General features: G+C 32.4%; 1 pseudogene; it reads left to right on the forward strand.

Moving 5' to 3' along the window:
• The window catches only part of LOC106466741, a 68,377-nt pseudogene that overhangs the window by 36,670 nt on the left and 10,870 nt on the right, over nucleotides 1-20,837 (forward strand).

Raw genomic sequence — 20,837 nt, forward strand, 5'->3', positions numbered from 1 at the left:
CATGCAAAGTAATTTTCATTTTAAGACTAACAATACTTTTGTGCATCAGAAACTGTTCAAATTTCACATGCAAAATCTTTATAATTTCCAGATTGTTATCAAACATTTCTTAAGAAAAAACTGTATATTTTATTTGTTATTTTCAGTAATTAATCTCTGTACAGGTTTGGTAGATTTGACTGATTTGGAACAAGAGACTGCGATATAGTTTCAGTGAAAGGAATATTGACCATTGTCTTTAATCCTGTTTCATGGATCTTACAGTAAGAATTCTCATTTCCACCTTTCTTAAACCTTCTGAGACCCCAATACTCCTCAATGGGAGTTGTTTTATTCTACTCCAATGGCAACTGTTGTACATTAACTGGTTGGTTTTGTCTTATTTTCTTTGTATTGGACCAAGAACTCTCAGTTTCCTTATTCTGTAGCTACTGCTAAGCCCTCCTTGTCTTTGTAAGAATTTTATCAGCTCTTCCCACAGCCTGCCTTTGATTCTGGTTCTTATTTCCATGATGAGGATCAAATAACACACCACTTTTGTCCTTTGCTTATCTGATGACTCAAGTAAGTGAAATTTTTTCTTTTATTATTTTTTTCCAGTTGTTTCTATCAGTTTTTGTGAGAGCTTCTTTCTTACACGTTAACATTAGGTTTTTTCTACATGTTTGTTATGATCAGCTGGATGGATGTGTCCTTCTTGGGAAACATCTCTGGGATGAGTCATCCCTAAACTTGCATTTTCTTAAAGTATTTTTCACATACTGGCTTGCCATATTGTTCTAACCACATTTCATTAATATTGTCTGCTGAGTAAGAAGCCTCCACATTCCACCCATTTCTGTGACACTAGTAAAAAAAAAAGAAGAAAAAAAACATGAGAAGGTCTTTTGGCAGAACCTTTCTGACCAACTACTTGTGATGGGCAAAGAGTATTTCCTGCTTGAGATGGATGTAGTCTCTTACCAAATGATGTTTCCTCTTGGCTCCCCCCTTCCCTACTGAGAGACACACACTTTTGAGTTTTCCATTTATGCAGCTATATTCTCAGAAAAAGTTTTTTTTTATTTTTTCATATAGGTACCTCAACCATCTTAATGCTAGTTATTGTTCTGTAGGTAGGTAAGTAACATAGTCTGAAGTTAGCATTTTCATTACCTAAAAATGTATTTCAGATTGAGACTCGCCTTTCCACAGAACCATCCACCCATCCTCTCGATTTCTGGTGTGTCTATTTTGTTTGTGAAGAATGAGTGCTCAAGAAAAATACTGCGCAAGAAGAATGTGTTGTCTTCCTATTGGTGGAAGGGTATAGCTTAATACTGACTGCATCACAGACTAACACATTTTACACTATTACATATAAGGGTATGATTTTATTTAAAGGTCTGGCACATGCAAAAAATACTTGGACATTAATGTCAAGATGCTAACTATTTGTTCTGTGGAGGAATGACTCTCTGAAATACATTTTAATATAGATGGGAACACAGTGAAGAGCATGAAAAACATCGTGATAATCAAGTTACTCAAGCCATTGCATCAATGCTCTATTGCTTGTAGAAAAGCTATGCGTAATAGAATTGTAGAATATATTTATAAGTATAGTGATTACAAGTCAAAGGGGTAATTATCTCCTTTTATTAATCACTAGTTATGGAGAATACTGTGTACAATTTTGGGATCCTTACCTAAGAAAGAAGACTGACTTATTGGAAAGGGTTCAGGTGACTTCAGGAATGGAAATATTTTGTTATGAGCTAAGATTTTTTAAGTTCTTTTGAAAAATAAAGAGTACTAGGTAATTCTATCGAAGTTTAAAAGATTATTAGTAGGGTGAAAACGTGGCTTCTGATTTATTTGCAGTGTATTGTAAAAGTAACTGGAAGAGAGTGCACAAGTTTAATATTTGGAAAATATGGGTGAGGCTGCTGTTAATATATTTTGTTTTCTAACAGAAATATTAATTTATGAAATGAGTTGCCAACAGCAGTAGTGAAGACCAACATCTTATAATAGTTTAAGAGAGGATTTAATGATTTTCTGAAAAATAAAGGAATGGGTGTAATTTTTACTTTTTTCTTGGGATGGATTTACAGGGACAACCTTAAAAGACCATATAGTTTATTGTTATCTCAAATTTTGTACTAAATGTCATATCATTACGAAAATACAAGAAAATGATGTAATGTAAAATACATGCTATCCTTAATTTATGTTTTTAGATTTTTTTACTAGGTTATAACTTTGTTAACCCTTTAGGTGCACTGACACCTTATGATGACAATGTAATGCATTTTGAATTTGCTAATAGAAATGCAAATCAAGCTCATAAAATCAACAGTGAAAGCCTAATCTGTGCAGATGACAATCTCAGTTGCTGATTACTATCCATCATGGCATATGTTGATGTTCAACACGTTGGTGATATTTGCAGTTGAAAATTAATTTTTATGGGAATATAGATCTAAAAAGGCATCAAATTACTCCATTGTTTTTATACTTGAAGATACATCAGTAATTCTTTTCAGTATCATGATATAGTTCAACCTTTCATACTAGAGTAGGCTAGTGTGAAGTATTTTACAATGATCATTTTGTGTATTCTTTTGAACATAAAAACAAATTATATCTAATTAGCTATACTCATTACTGGGTTGATTTTTAGTTTTGATCTAAGTAGTTAGCATGCTCTGATTGACAGCTAGTATTAATTTCCAAGAGTCTTGTTCAAAACACATCTTTAAAGTGTGAGTGTGTATAAAAATTATTATTGTTATACTTTAGGTATGAAGCATAATTTCTCCAAGACAGAATCTCTCAAACTGTCAAAGAGAAATGATACAAAAAATCTAGCTGACAGGTACATCTGTAACAAAGCACACACGTTATTGATGTGTAAAGATCAATGACATCATAATGGAGTATAATGAAATTTAGTACAGGAAGACCATCATAAGTGATCCAGACACTTCTTATTGAGTGACACAAATAAATTAATGAAAAATTCAACAGAAGTCAAAATAAAGATTCATATTGACATGGCTCCCATGGGCCAGGAAAAGTCAGTGAACTTTATATGTTGTATTCCTGGCCCGAGAAACATCAGGGAATTTCATTTTGCAGTTAAAAACTGGGAGAAGTCAGTGAATTTCATGTGATTCATTGATGCTCTTAGAACACATATGACAAAAAATTAAATTAGGATTAACTCCAAAGAATAGTGTATAAGTTAATTCTGGTTCACTTAGCATGTCAGTTTGCATATTTTATGTATAAATGTTGTTTTGTCTACATCAGTATTTTTGTTTACCATTAACTGTCATGGGGTATGAATGCAGCTGTAATAGATTACATAAACAGTAGCAAGGTTCTTCCCAAACAGAGTGTAAGGGCCTTTGACAAGGATTAATCTCATCTTCCTAAAATTGGGTGAGGGAAGATCATTTTACTACAGCCTAAAAGCCATTAACAAATTATTTTTAGAGATAAACTCTTTCAGTTAAGTAAGTCATTTTAATACTTTAATGAAACAGTCCCCACATCAGTAGTCATAGAAATAACACTTAATACCCTAGGTATATTACATCATTGATATATTTGTGTAGGAAAGGTTTAAAAGATCAAAATGAAAATGGACAGTTCATATCTTTCATTAAAGTCTGGCAGTTTGAAGATAGAATAAATCTTCATAGTTTGAAGGAGTTATTTTTATTTAATATCTGTATTTACACTTATTGAACTAATGATCAAAAATAACTAATAGTTATATAAAATAATAATTTATCAGTAATTTTATTTTAGTCCATTATGAAACACAATATATAACTAAACATTGTCTGTAGCACATGATATTGTAATGTGTGATACTGCTTGGGCAAAGGTCAGTAACAGTTAAAGAAAGCCTCTATAAAGCAAAATATAGATGACAATGTTTATTATCAGTAATTTGGAAGTAAGTTTCAGAAAAAATCAAATTAAAAAAATATTGAAATAAAGAATGTTTCATTGACAGTAACTAATAATATGGCATGTAACATATACAGTAATCTCTAATTTGATGCATCAGATACCTGAGTGATATACTAAGAAAATTTACAACAAATGACATGCTAGGGAGAGAAAAGAATAGAAGTGAAGGTAAAGATGAGCATGTGAAACTTGATAGAATTGTATTAACAGATCTGGTATTGTTTTGAAACTATGGGCTTTTAGTCCATGGTATGCTCTTGAGATCAAGACATTAATTATCATAAAGGTTGTGTGGTGCTGGTGTGGTCAAGTACGGGTGATGTGTTAACATTTGTTATTGTGTCTAAATTTATAGGGCCGTAAGAAAATAAATATAATTTGAGTACTTTTAGTAAAGGATTTACTTGTTAGTAATTTTCATTTAATGTAATAAGCAACGTTTTTGTGATTTAAATTAAAAGTTGATGTGATTGGTATCCACTATCATAAGCAAATGGATAAATTGTCTTTGTTCTGATAAAGTATCAATAATTTTAGGATCACATGACCAATCATACTTAAGCTTTTCGAGATGATGTTTAACCAAACTGTGGTGAACATACAGCCTGTCTTATTTTTTTATTAAACAATACACAAATAATGCTTTGCAGTTTCATGTGTTATTATAGGTAATAGTTCAGTGATATGTTACTATGATAAGTCAAATGGGAATAACATACTTTAGACAGGGAAAGGTCAGGGAATTTCATTCTGCTCAAGATTTGGGAACCATGCATTGAACACCAGTAGCTTGTGTGTAAGAGAGAACTGTACCTCATTAACTTAGTTGCCCAGACTATTTCCATAGTTTAATTAGTGTTGTACATGGGCTGTGCACTACACAGAGAAATGCACATTTATACACATGTATGATCATAATCCTTAATTTCAGAAATCGTTAACATGTTTGTGTGCAAAGTAAAAAGTATAATAAAGGCATAAAATATGACAAAGTGTAATTAGGACTGGATGATACAAAGATAATTAACTTTCAGATGGTTCAGATAGAGATTGCTAGAACCTTTATAACCTAACTAAGTGAAAAGGAGGATTTTAGACAAAGAGGAGACAAATAAAATTCAGCAAAACAAAAAACAAATAAAATACAGATGAATATGATAATTCCAATATGATATTTTACACAACTCTTTTGTAACTAGTGCCCTCTTCACATTTGCACTTGTTAATCATGTCTTGATTGGTAGTAGTACTATGCAGACATGCTTGTTTGTGCTTGCAAATTTGTCGACAATTACCTTTATATTGCAGACTTAGTTTTTCTTTACTACGTTTTTGTTATTTCTTTATTTACAGGGGCCTTTTTGCTAGTGTATTGTGGATCCCACCTGTGGTAAGTGGTGCCTGATCAGTTATACTTTTTTTTTTGAAAATCCACACTGTCCATCCTGTGACCATGCTCAATGTCAATTACATTGTAGCTCTTCCTACCGCGTACCTGATGTACAATTCCACATGCCGCCAGGTGTTGGTTATGTGTCTCCTTTCAATTGTAATTTATGCCGAAACAATTATGTCACAGGATAAGGTTATGCACATTGTAGAGATACGGTGTTGCCCTAGGATTGCTAGTAGTTCTTTCTAGTGGTCTTTTGCTTCATAAACATGTTCATCCCAGACTGTACACTCATGGACACACTTGAGTATAGCATTGCTGCCCATCACTGATGCTCTGTGGCATTGAGATTCTTCCTACTGTAGACCTGACCTACAATTCCAGATGCCACCAGGTGTTCATTAAGCATCACCATCAACATAGTAGCTCTATTTTTCATAATAGGGTATTGTGGTCACCCATTGCACTGTCTCCAGTGGTGCAGTCCTCTGGACTTTCCAACACATTTTTCCCTCCTTTCTTCTAGTCGAGTGTAGGAGTCTTTGCCACTTACTAGTTTCTAACCACTGGGGGGTGATGGACCATAGAGTCCTGTCCTCCTAAGTAATAGACCATACCACTCAGTTGAGAGTAGGGCAGTGGCATTCTGTGGGTGTTGATGGTGTATAACACTTCCTAATGCAGACCTGATGTACAATTCTAAATATCACCAGGTTTTGATTGTAGCACTACACCATATTAATGTATATATATCTGTCTTATTGCTTTTTCCCACCGTGGCATTCTTCCTTCCTACCATCCTCCAGATGCACATTCCTGGTGGGTCTGGTGTTGGTTGGAGATGGCCCAGTCTTAATTAGAATCATGTGTTGATGGCGTGACGCCCTTCCTACCATTGACCTGATGTACAATTCCAGATACCACCAGGTTTTGGTTGAAGCACTCCATCATGTCATGTTCCTCTTACTTACTATCCTCTGGATGTGATTCCTGGGGGGTCCGGTGTTGATTGGAGATGATCCAGCTAAGTAAGTCCTCACATGTGTTCTGGTTGGTATCCATCCTCCTTCTATGGACTGGATGAAAGATGCCCAATGGTTTTGGACTGGAGATACACCCCAGGTTTGTGGTCCCTCTTCATACCACCTGCTGAAAGTCAGTTCCCGATGGATCTGGTGTTGGTTATAGCTGGACGATGGAATCTGGGATTATACAACAATTCCACGGTAGGCAGAGGATCACCTACCTCTTCACCTCGAAATGGAAATTGGTAGGGAAGACAAGCTTCTGTATCAAAATCCATCTCCACTTGCGTGCATTTCCAACCCAATCAACAACTGATCCACGAACCGACATCCAGCAGATGGTAGGAAAACCCCGGTGGAATGATATCTCCAATCCAAAACATGGCAGCATTGGATATGGTTCTTCCAGGACACGGTAGGTGGAGGACACCCAGCCGCACACAACTGGGAATACATGTGCTATAGGTGTTGGATGAGGTCAAACTACCACAATGGTCTGCCACACCCTAGCCACTTGACACCCAGGGGCCCCATTAATTGGTAATATGTATTATGGGATTCCTTCATGTTTTTCTGCCTTTTATGTTTGTGACACAGTCATGCAAGAGTGAAGATTACACCTAGATCAGACATGGGGCAGTCTCTCAGTGAGATGTGATGTTTACTTTTTTTGTTCCACACCTCGTGGTCTCTCTTTGGACACAACCTAAAGGGGTTTCATTTTTTCACCAGTTCAATGTGTGATTCTAGCTATTTTGTGAGAGGAGGTAAGATATTGTATCGAAAATTAACATTTTCCTAAACTGAAAATGTATTTCCAATAGATACTTACCTTCTCTCACATTTCCCACTCTGCCTCCCCACTTCTGGTTATATGTGGTGTGTGCCAATTATTGATTAATCACCCAAACCACCATGGCTAATTGGTTCCTGTTGTTTATAAATATAATAATGCTGGCCGTGAGTAACTTCGAATTTTTTGTGACGAAAATAGTCACACCTTCACCTCCTCTAAGAAAACGAGATAATCTTTACTGATTTTATGCACTACATTTGTTTTTAGAGGCACTGGTATGGACTAGTTAGTATTGATGTGATGAGTTCATTGAGGAATTAGAATTGTAGATGATACAGTTCATTTGTACTTCATTTCTATTCCTGAAGTATCACAAAATCTTTAATACTTAAAATTAATTAATTCATAAATCTATAACACTCAAGTCAACATTTTCCTCCTGCAAATTTCAATTGTTGGAGAACTAGCCAACATTATAGGCAAAGTCAATAAATAATTTAAAATAATACATTTTCAAAAATAACTTGAACAAATTATTTTCAGAAACATTATTACTAAAAGTGTTAGGCACAGCAATTAATCACAAACCAATCAATAAATGATAGTCAGCACAAGTACTATAGAAATGGATTAGATAACAAATTGAGATTCTTTACATTTTTATTGATAAAAATGTTCACATGTAAAAGATGACCAATAAAGTAAACTCAAATTGATCACACAGCATTAGGTTTACACTACAATGCTAATACAATTATGAGTTACATAATTAAAAGGCATACTTTAATTTTGGCTACAAATTTTTAACTTATACCCTGCAGCATTTTACAACTTTTTTTTATGATATTGATGTTTAAGTCATCATCACATTAACTACTTCAAACACAAATATTTTATTTATAGCTCTAGGAGCTTTAGAAGCTGTTTTCTTAGAAAAAGGAACTTCATGTGCTATCCACAAGGGAAGTGTAGCACAAAAGGGACACGAAAAGAACTATGGTGAAATAGGAGTAAAAACTGAGGTAATTTGTGGATTAAAAACTTTTACACTTTTATTTTTGGAAAAAGTGACTGAATACATGTACTGTGGTATTTTTAGGTAGAAAATGATTTTGTGGCAAGTATTAAATAGTTAGACCTGCTAATAATAGCATATTCACTCAGGAAATAACGAGAGTAATATGAATCTGATATCTTGACTGAGATTTCTTAGTGTGTGTGTGTGTGAAATAATGAGAGAGAACAAATCCGAATGTATTAATACAATTTTTACCATAAAGCAAACAAAAAGAAAATGCAGCTTACGTACCTGAGCACATGAAAAGACAGTCACTTCTAGTGGATTGTGATAAGTTTCACAGTTATGGACTTCTGTTGAACTAAACATTATCCTTAAGTATTTACTTGAAAAATTCCAGGTAGAACCAAAGTAAGAAAGTGTACTTAAATTCTACACTCCATTTAACAGCATCAGTTCTTGACCTCTGTTCTCTGACAGCATTAATCAGCTTTAATGATCAGACAGCATCAACCCAGATGCTGTATGTTACTGCTATATCCTCTTGGGCAGAATAGACATTATTTACTATGGAGAACAAAGAAACAAAGCAACTAGAACATGGCAATCTCAGCAAATTTCTGGACCACATGCTTATGCTAAAACTACATACAAATTAAATAAAAGTTTTTTCAATTTCCTATATGACAGAGATATAAAGTATATTGTATGCTTGCATATCACAATATTTCAGAGAGAACTTGTACAGTACAAGCAAAAAGCACTGCTTAATTTGTTGCTGGGCAGAAAATATTTGTTGTCTGCATGGATTCTCATAGGCAGGCTGAGAACACATTAATATTTTGATGTTTTTTCCCATCAACTTGCTAAATGCTTATGCAACTACATCCATTAGTGGAATGTGTGAAACATCAGAAGGATTGGGACATGGGCATAGTTGGAAAAAGTACCTTTCCGAATACAGTTTAAAATTGAAATGGTGTACAAGTTACTTAATTCAAACTAAACCTTAATATTTTTTAACTGTTTTCATCGAGAAACATGAGGTATGTTTTACTTTCAGTGTAGTAGTGTATATGATTGGTTCAGGTTGGAAAAATTACATAGAGCCAAAACTCTGTTAGAAAACCCATAAAAGCCTATGTCGTTGTTGTTGCTTAACAGCTTATAAAAACCCAGATTTTTATAGCATGACCTAATTTTGAACCTACATTTTGATAAAGTTTGAGTGGGAGGCCTGCAATTATTAAAAGAAAACCATAGTATATCTCTCTAAATCCATCACTTGTACAAATACACTCAAAGGATAATCTGGTATGGGCTAGGCTTTGCCTAGTGATTAGTATGCCGAACTGTGGATCCAGTGACTCATGGTTTGTGTCACGTTGGCACAAAGGACAAAATAAAACACCATCTCCCCTTTGTAGCCATAGATGCCTTGAAAGAATGATGATCAGATTTCTACTACCTGATTAGTGCATGTGGCTAAAACAAAAAAACTTAAAACTAAGAGTTTACAGTTTATGTAAAAGCGTATCATGTTAAATTTATATTGCATGAGTGGATTACTATTTAGAAATTGAATCAATCATTTTTGGCTTTTCTCCTTTGTTTGACTTCTTCCTTGCAATTTTGGTGATTGACTTCAATTGCAAAACTTTAACATGATCCACTTCTTGGCTTTCTTGACAACTTTAATCCAACTTCCAGAGCTCTAATGAAAACAGTAGAACAATGGCTATGATTATGACCAACCAAAGGGTGATTAGGCTAAGAAAGACTGAACTGACTTTTGGCGATGGTTAAGAAAAAATTACTCTAATTTTACACTGACTTTTAATTTAGCCATTTTGTTATTTAAAAGTCATCAAACTATCGCAGAAGAATCTTTTTTATGTAGTTTTTGTTATACAGCTTAAAAAAGAAACTGCTGCCACTTATGTGTTTCTTTCTTTTTAAAAATGGATTCCAAACACTAATTGTGTTATATCTGAATTCATATTCTATCAAAGCACGTTATGTCAAGGTTTACGTGTATTATGTTATACATAGTGTGTGACATCAATGTTCTTTAGTTTTACTATCCATACTGCATATTGACATAATTCCATGCATGTAGCAGAAGACTGAAAGTTGAAAACGTTTTCATTTTTTACTCTCTTTGATTAGATTAATTTTATACTTGTTTAGTTTTGGTATTTGTGTGCATTGTAGGAGCCTTTTCACATACTTAAGTTACTTTTATGTGTGTGTACATGCTTGTTTAAAACATTTATATTTAACGTTGATAAAAAATAAGTATATTCAAAATTAAAAATTATTTGTTCCGTGTTATTTAATAATAAATAAAAACAGTAGAATTAGAAGTATGACTAAGAAATACATATATAATAGAGTAACAAAATAAGTTGAAAATTTAACTATTCAAATATAAAAGGGAAAGAAAAACGCTTTAAGCCAGTGGGTTCAGTTATCTTAGCAATTTCACATGCAAATGAACTTAGTACTTGTTTAAAAAATAATATGGTGTGATGAAAGAGACCACCACAGCTAGTAAATTCTGTATATTAGTTGAACATTTCTACCTCAAGAGTTAGTCAAATATGTTAACAATCTGTGAATGTAAAACAATATTCCACACTGAAGGTCATTTATAATTAATTAGTGATTTCTTAATTTTTTAATTTTCTGTTCTGTGTATGTTCATATGATGAGAGGTCCACATCAGCAGCTTCAGCTTTGATCAACCCACGTAACCAAATAGCCTGTGACTCAGGTGAAACATTTACAAGTTGCATCTACAATTAATCAATTCCAGATACAAAATTGTATGGATGTACTTGCAGCTTGTGCTCATAGGCGAAGCCAAAATGATAATTCCAGTTGTGTTCAATGTGGCAGTGCTTTTGGCTTCAACATGATATTCAGTATTGTAAGTGTGATGATCTTTCTGAAATTAATTTGCCTAGCTTCTAATAAATGTTGACAATGTTGTAACAACTTGAAGAGGGTTAATGTGAGGAATAACAATTTCATAGGAATCCTTGTTTCATATATTTTTATATAGCTTATTTTATAAGGGCTGGTTGTAAAAGTAATGAAGTGAAGCAGATCATTTGGACCTGTCCCTTGGTGGGATAGCAGTAAGTCTACAGATTTACAAAGTTAAAATCAGGGGTTTGATTCCCATTGGTGGACACAGCAGCTAACCCGATGTGGCTTTGTTATGAAAAAAAAACACAAACACGTATTTGTTCCTGACCTAAAATTAGAATTAATCCCTTCGTGATGGGCTTGGAATAAATACATGAGTTTGTATACACATTTGCACATGTTAAGCATTTATACTATAACGTTTAATGTAGTATATGTATCTTCACAAAATCTGGTAGACTTTTAGTAATAATTACAATCTTTTGTACATGAAAAAATCTGATTTTTTTAATGAAGTATTTTACTAAAGATTTGTTTGTGGAAATATCAAGTCTGTTTCATTACTAGTCTGAGTGGGAAGTGATTTTCATGTTATGATTAAAAAACTATTCTTCGTCCCATAAATCTCGAATATTATTTGTGTAATCTCAAAAACCTCCTAGATACATTTCAAACGTTTGTTTTCAGTAAAACTTTATATTTTGTCTGTTATTTTCTCTAATTATATGGAGTCTGTCAATTTGACTGACCTCGTAACCACCATGAAAAATTAGGAAATAAATATAAATTATGCTTTTTTTGTTCTATAATGCTTACATACCATAACACGAAAACACAAATGTTTAGTATAAATAGGTTAAGTATCATAACATTATACATTTATATATATTTATTATTTTTATTATATTGACTTACCGGTTGTGCCTGGCTAATATTACAGAAGTTGCAATAATGTTGTGCACGTGCACTTATGTTACTGTATCCAAGAATATAAAACTGGCCTTTACAAAGTGACCTGTCTTGGCTGTGTTTTAGTGGACTAGTATTTTGTAAAATAGTCACATTTCAGTTATAATACATTATATATGTATATACATTATTTCTATTTACAAATAAGTTCTTAAAGTTATTTTTCTTAAAACATAGAGCAGTAAATAACAAAATAATTATCTCTTCTAGTTACAAACTTTGAACTTGTTTACTGCTTGCTGTAGGTTGCTAAGCCTTATCAAATTTCACACGTGGAGGTTGCAAAATGAAATAATTTTTTAAAGTTTTTTATATATACATATGAAATAACCAAAAAATCATAAATTACTATATTGATACCATAGAATTCCACTATAATTTATCAAGATTAGTTACTAAGATGTATTTGGATCTAAAAAATATATGAAATTTTGAGCAGACTAAAGAGTCAACTTACCATCTTGAATTCTTCTATCGAAAGGAGAAGTTGACATCATAATACTTCAAAATGGCTGAGAAAGCCACTAAAGGAACATTCTGAGCTTTTGATTGGTTATTAACATGTCATAGACAGATGTAAGTGTATATAAGTGAGCATTTCCAAAAATGGAAAGAGGTGGGTGGAGCCACTGTGTGTAGTTTAGTACATGAACAACATCTCAGTAAATAGCAAAGATAGGAGGTTCTTATTTTATATTCCAGCTTGTAAATATCAGTAATTTGAGTTCCCAATTCATAAGAAAGTATACACTTTGTATTTGGACATCAATAACATCTAATGTGAACCAATGCTGCATTCAACATACCACGTGACACACAAAAAAAGATATTTAGGATTTCTTTTTTAATATTTACTTTTAAGTTAAAAATTAGCTAAAATATCATACTAAAATTTGAATTATAATTTACAATTTGATACCAAACTTGTTAACATACATTCATAAAATAATAGTTCAATAAAATTTTGAATGCGAGCCAACAAATGCAATTACATGGCCTTTGAACCGTGACCAAAGGAAGACACATTGAGATATGGTTAAATCTCATGAGACATTACTTTCACTATGCCACCTGAACAGCTATAAAATAAGAAGCTTTTGTTGATATATGATAATTTTCAGGATCTTTGTCAAGTCAGAAACTAATATTAAAAAAAATAAAAAAGCTTAAACCAAGGCAAAATATGAAAAACAAAATTGTTTTACCTGAAATTGCACATTGCATAATTACTATTGAATAAGAAATGGTTCCATATGAAATGTAACACGTTGCAATTCTAATTGCAGCAAAAATATCACTAATACTAATGATTATCCAACTGATAAATTAATATATTCTAATTTTTAAAAGTTTTGTTTTAACTTTCATCGGTTTGCACGTGCCTATTCTAGGACCTCGTTAAAATAGTGTATTTAAATTTAAACTAACTATATTAAGAGCTACTATTAGTAATAAAACAAATGACAATTCATAACAATCACCCGCTAATATATCATACATTGTATACATTTGTTAAATCTAATTCTGACTACCAATAACCCGGTTAAATAGAAGTAACAATAACAGTACTTTTTAATCTAAACAGGCCTAGTTAATACTTGTTAATCTAATTAGGCTTAGCATTAAGCCTATTTAGGCCTAACTAACCTGGCCAACCACTTTCAGTTTAATATATTCAGAACCGGAATCGCCTCCATCTGGTTTCTGTACCTGAAAAAATAAGGAAGAACTGAACCTCAGAAAGCAGGGGCACACCTATAAATAATAAACATTATATTACTACTCATTCTCTCATCCACTTTACCTGATGTTGAGTTGACATTTTCCCACCCTTTCATTGACTTTTGTGATATTATTCATCTGGCGCGAAAGAGGGCGCTACACTCGATATAATGGCTTCAGAAATCATGACTGTAAAATTAAAATCGGAATTGTTTTTTGTTTATTTAAAATTAATACTATGTACATTTCTTATACAAAGAAAAAACATAAACAATCCAGCACACGTAACTGCTATATAAATATTTTCTTATAATTTTTCTGTTGACAATTTGTATTGTTTTTTTTTGTTTTTTTTTCAATGTCATTTTTTTAAAAAACTATTGCTGAACCAGTAGGTATGCAGTGACGTTTAAACGTTCGATACTTCGTGTATGGTGTCGTCAGACGGAGTTGTATTGTTCATCGTTGAGAGTATACGATTCAGGTGATAGGTAAGCCACAATTTGGTTGTGTACAAACGCCGGTTTTTGTTTTGTTGGTAGACAAAATTTAAAGTAAATAATCACATAAGTTTAGGTATTATTATCATGGAAGTGTGACATTTCAAGTACCAATATGTTTATATTGTTGTTTACTGTGTGTTTAGTTAGAGGGGTTATGTAATTTCTTGTAAAACGTAAAATATGTCAGGCATGCGTAAGACTAACGTTAAATTTTTTAACTTTAAGTTGGTTTAAATTACTTTGCAAAATTAGTTTAGTTGAGCTTGGCCTATCATTTACTAACCTTATACTGGATTGGAACTTACCGTCCTTCAAATTTTTAGGGTTGTTAGCACAACAGAGTATTAATAGAAGACAAAGTCGTACTACCGGTTCTACGATTCTTCTGGTTCTACTACTTCTAAGTTCTAGTTCTTTAAATCGTTTGGTTATTACTTTAAGTGAGTTTTACTAAAACTTTTAGGCCCCACTATAACCTGCAATTAATACGAGAATTTACGTTCTACTGTGAAATAATATTAATAATACTATTGTCTTATCAAAAGAAAAAAAAATTGTTGTTGAACTTTAAGTCTTGTGTATACTGTGTTCATTTCAGTTTTTACAATTATATATTATAATTGAATTTGCAAAATGTTGATGAAACTTTACAAGTTACACGCTTAACCTAGTGTTTGTAGTTGAACTAATTCTGTAGGTAATGTCGAGAGTTACCAGATTTCTAGGGTGAAAAACTAGGACATCCCTCCCCCTCTATACGGAGTGACATTGTAAATTGTTATAGCTCCGAAACAGTATAAATTACAATAACGCTTTTAACGTTTGCTAAATAATCTACATTGCGTTTTAAAATCTTAAAATTTTTAAAAGCTTATCTAATTAAAAAATAATAAGTGAAATATAAACACTTTAGTATATTCAAAAGAAAAATGTTGTATCTTAGTTGTCTTTTACCTAGCTGTGCAAGTCTTTTACTGATATAGAACTTGGAAATACGTTTAACTAACCAAAATAATTCAACATTATTCTTTGGAAGCTGCTAACTATCTTAATTTTATGCTATACTAAATTTCAAATATTGTAATTGTAAGTTGAAATTGTTTTGCTTTTTAACCATTTATGCCCCAAAGATGCTTTAACGTATGTACCAGAGAAGTATTACTTACTTTTGAAGTTTAACTATACATGAGTTTAGTCATATTTTTGAAAAATAAGCTAACCAAATTCCACATCATTAATGAAAATAGCATTGACAGCACAAAATAGTATCTAATGTTGATATGAAAATTGCTCTATCGACAAAAATATAAAAGGCAACTGATTGTGGTTTTTTAAGTAGTTTTGTATTTAATAATTTTCCCAATTAATAAAAGCGGTTTCATATCTTTTTAAAACATTTTCAATATTCTGATTATACATATGCATGCAGAGGTGGCATGTATAAGAGGCTTGGGAAGGCTTAGCTTCTCCAAATAAACTGTCCCTCACTGGGCGTTATTCTTACCAATTCAAAAATATACAATATATGTGGAGAGAGAGTGAAAGAGCTGTATGAGAGTTCATTTGTATAGGAGCTTGAACTTATTATTCCCAACATTGCAAACCCCTACCATATATATACACACACACACACACACACACATGTGACAGAATAGCACACCCAAACAAAAGACATGTTGTCTTGTATGCATGCAACTTAATGTTTTTGCAGTTTTTAATAGGTTCTGGATTCATAATTTTTCAGACTATCACTATAAGCAGTGATATGAAAAAAAAAAAAAAACTATAAAGTACTGAGCCACAAATGCAAACCTAATGGTTTCCTATTGTTAAGAATTTTAGCATCAAATTTGGCTTTCTCTTATGAAATATGAATGGTGGTGATTTAAAGGAAATTAGGACAATTACTATGAAGGATAGATACACACACAATTCATTTCTGACTAACATATTAGTCTGTTGTTCTAAGATGCATATTCAAGCTTTAGTCTGGTACGTGTATTATAGTAATAAATGATTACATAAGAGCAAATTTATGTTCTTTCAAATATTCTTGTTCCACTACTTTTGTTTTTAACAAGCTAGAAAAAATGAGATGTAGGTATAACTATAAGCACCATATATTTGTGCTGTTTAGTTTATCAGGACTGGTTTTATACAAAATGTACCAAGTATAAAAGCTGTGTTGATTCTGCTTCATTGAAAATACTTCAGATGGTAACTGCTCTAACCTCATCAAAGTAATTTGTGTAGGCTTATGGTTTGTTTTTACTGTAGTATTTACAAAAGGTCTTGTCTGTACACAGGGTTCTGTTAATTGTAAACCTATTTATTTCATAAGCTTTTTTTTTCTTCACATTTTAGGTTAATTATTAACATTTATGGTGAATACATTGTTTCCTTACCTGTACAGGACCCTCAATAAGTTTTCTTAAAATGTTTATATTATTTCAACAATAAGCCTGCTTTCATGTAACCAACAACTTTCGTTAGTCTGCAAACATATGCATAAAATGTTAACACACAAGAAACATAATATATTGAACTTTGAAAACTTGCACAGTTATGTCTATTAAGCTTGAAAAACACAATTTAAAACCAAACTATGTTTTTAAGATAAGCTCTTTTGAATGTATTTTTGGGATGAATACAATTTATATATCTTTTAATTTTGTCTGCCATTTTTTGATATTCAATTTCATTCTATGATTCACCATTACTATGACAAACGTAATTAACATCATACTGTCGTTAGTACTTACAATGTTACATAATTTTCATCTGTTCATGATGATGGATACACTACATTTGTTTCTTCTTTAACTGGAAATTTATTAGCACCAAGTGTTGGAGAAGAAAATAAAGAAATATGAGTTTTACTTCCATATTCTGTTACTATGTAATTAAAAACTTTTCGTAAGTGTACATTTTTTGTGTTTCATAAACTATACTATAGTGTCATGGTTTAAACTCCTTTGTAAAAGTCTAGTGTTAAGCACTAAAGTCAGTTAAAAGAACCTGTTAGAAAACATTACCACTTTGTAGTTGAGTAGTATTTTTCGAACCAATTTAAAGATTAATATATATAAACAGAATAATAAAAACTTTAAAGTATGACACCTGATATAAATATATATATAATATGGAAGCTATACGAGAAATATAAACTAACGTTGTAAAGGAAGTGTTGCAATAATATAAAACGAAATTTCCTATGTGTGGCATTTGTACATAGTAGTTTAAAGAATTAGTCTCTCCGTGAACATTTTTTTAAAGTTGAAAATTTCTTATAAAAATTTTTTATTAATATTATGAAAATGATAGAAAATTTGTCGTTAGGGGCATTTGTTTCAAACAGGTTACATGTTTAAGACAAGAGTTATTTATGGTAAATGTAGGCTCAAACCCTTGAGGATTGGACTTGTAACATAACCACATTTTATGTTTTGACAACACCCAGCGAAGTTGGTTTCATTTGTACTCTTTGCCGGAAGCCAACAGTGACGTTAATCTTGCAAGGCAAACATGTTGATTGTATAGTTTTTTTCCGCGTGCTGATAGGGAAGTCTAAACTTTCTTGAACTCGGGTTTTGTGGTGTCATACTTTAAAAGTTTTTATTATTCTGTTTACATAATGGAATTGACTTAATGTGATATCGAATCATTTAATGAATAAAACAGATGTAAATATTTTATTTAAGAATAATAATATAGAATTCACCAAACTTTTTTATCAATCAACTTCTACTCTGAAACTTGCGCTCTTATTTCTTTAACTGTTTAAGCCAGTATTGAATAAAATTTAAAGGCCGATGTTTATTGTGGATTTAGGTGTTGTGTAATGTTTTTGTTTGGATATTTGTTTCTAATATTTTCAAATGAAATGTAATGATGAATTATACTTAATAAAGTTAATTGTAAACGTTCAATGGTACAGTATAGACAGCTTATGTTTTAATGCATCACATACGTGTACAACGACAATTCATTAAGCCTAAACGTGCGATTTTTGAGCCCTTAAACTAATAGATTTGGTGGAACTTGATTCGGGGGGTTTATGGATTTCCCGTAAACTTAAACAGGTTACGCTTTTTAAGGAGGTTGAGTTAGATGTTTAAAGTGGTTTGAAAAGGTTCTGGTATGCACTTAATTGAGGGGAGGGAGGGGGTCACGAAAAAAAAAGGGCAATGACCCGAGTTGAGGACTCGCTCTACAATTGCGTAGACTCTAAAGCCGTACGTATTTGTCTGCGAAATTAGAGAGGTGCGGGTAGGGTATTTTTCGCAGCAGCGTAACTTTTATTTTATTTCTTTGCTGGTATGTTATACTACCATTCTTTATTCTTACCAGTGCATACCTCTTCTCTTAGACCACTTTGAAAGACCTGGATTAAGCTAACTCTTCCTAACTGATTTAGTTTAGTTTGCCGTGGTTCTGTGCAGATTAGCCTAAATGCTTTGATATTTTTATTTACTGTTTTAAATTTTGTTGAGCTGGCGGTCAAAGGGCTATAACTATTTACCCGCGATAGCTTACCTGTAAGTTTGAAGTCTTATACTGCTAAAAATCGGGTTTCGATACCCGCGATGGGCACAGCTTAGATACTCCAGTGTATAGTTTTATACTTAACAAAGAAACACTCTTAACTAGTTAAATTTAAAACTTTCGTGGGGATGACTAGGTTAATCTAAATCGTTTGTCAGATAATTAGGAACATCAATTATTTGGAGCGTCTTGAACAAGACCGTGGACGGTTTTGAGGTCTCATTGTTGTGAGGCAAGCGAATATTTTGAGGCCCTTGGATGCGGTGATATTTTAAAGGTCGGATGTTACTTTTCAGTTAACGAAATAACTCACCAGACAGCCGGGAATACATAGCCTCATCTGCCACTGCTTGATGTTGGATGTCTTTATACATTTGTATGTGTGTGTGATTTTCATTACATTTTGAGAGCCCCATGATCACGTTTCATCAGATACACGTCAATGGTACTATTAAAAGATTAAACTCGAAATTTCATGGTTGTGAATTATTCAGAGAGGTGATACTGCATTTCAAGACGTTAAGTATCAACTGGAAGATTCTGTGTAGAAAATAATGGAGAGCCTCCTTTAGCACCATGTCTCAAGACCCTCCGGCAGTCAGTTTTTTATTATTATCCACGCTAGAATTATTTTGTAATGTATTGTTACGCCTCCAGTCGTTAGTTAATTTTTCCGTAAATTATTTCCAACTAAACTTTAGCGACACAAGTCCTTTCTTAAATAAAACCGGTTTATTCTTTCCGAATACAACTTTACGATACACTTAATTTCAACAGTCGCGCTATAATTCTCAACGAACGTCTCACGTGCTCGAGTTCAATTACACACTCTCTGACTGCAGTTCAATTACTCACTACACTGTTGTCCCGTCACGTTGTGACCGTCCTATATATACAAGACTAACACATATCTAGTAAATACTAGGGCATTCTTGAAGGAACGGGATATTTCTAGAAAACGGGTGGCGTGATACTAGTCACGTGACCTTGCTGACGCAACAGTATTAATTAGCCTCTGGTTTTAGGTATGTGTTGCAGTATTGCAAGTATAACCACTGGGTACGTGATAAATATATATATATATATATATATATTTATTATTTAATAAATACATAAAAAATAGTAATGTTATATACAGCATTCTTTTATTGGCATTAATGTATTTAATGCTGAGAATATTTTGGATATTAAATCATTTTAAAGCCAAAAATTATTAAGTTTTGTTACCATGGCTTCTGCAGTAAAAGCTTTCTAACTTAAAAAAGCTGGGCGAAGTGTGTGTATATATACACCTCTCTTATACAGTATTCTTTTATTGGCATTAATGTATTTAATGCTCATAATATTTTGGAAATTAAATCATTTTAAAGCAAAAATGATTTCTGTCAATCTATTAAGTTTTGTTATCTAAAGCTGGGCGATGCGTGTAGATGCACCTCTTCTCTAGGTTTCACCAGAGTGTTGAAGAGTCTTAGCTGGGTCATTCTTCCATGAGTTTACCCTTACTTAGAGTTAATTTTAGAAAGTTGGACTTAATAAAAAAAAACTAAAATAAAAAATGAATAAACGTTTTCTATGGCTACGTTATTCTGTAAATATCTTTAGCCAAGAATGAGTGTTTGGCACCTCTTAACTATCATCCTTTGTGGTAATTCGCAATGACAGCGTACATGTATGTACAACATTAAGTTTAGTCGCATTTTTGATAGTATTATCAAAATTATTCTGATATCGAGGTGCAAAAAACAGTTTTGAGTCTGAAGATTAGTTTTTAATTCTATCGACATTTATGACGTGTGCTTTACGAAACTTCGCTGACCATGTCGCTATCTTAGTTTATCATTAAATCGTCTGGTGATAAATTAGTATAATGCATTGAACTATTGTGCGTGTGTGTGTGTGTATATATATATATATATATATATATATATATTATATATATATATATATATATATTATACTT

Source organism: Limulus polyphemus, unplaced genomic scaffold, assembly GCF_000517525.1.
Source record: "Limulus polyphemus unplaced genomic scaffold, Limulus_polyphemus-2.1.2 Scaffold2367, whole genome shotgun sequence".
Taxonomy (NCBI): Eukaryota; Metazoa; Arthropoda; class Merostomata; order Xiphosura; family Limulidae; genus Limulus; species Limulus polyphemus.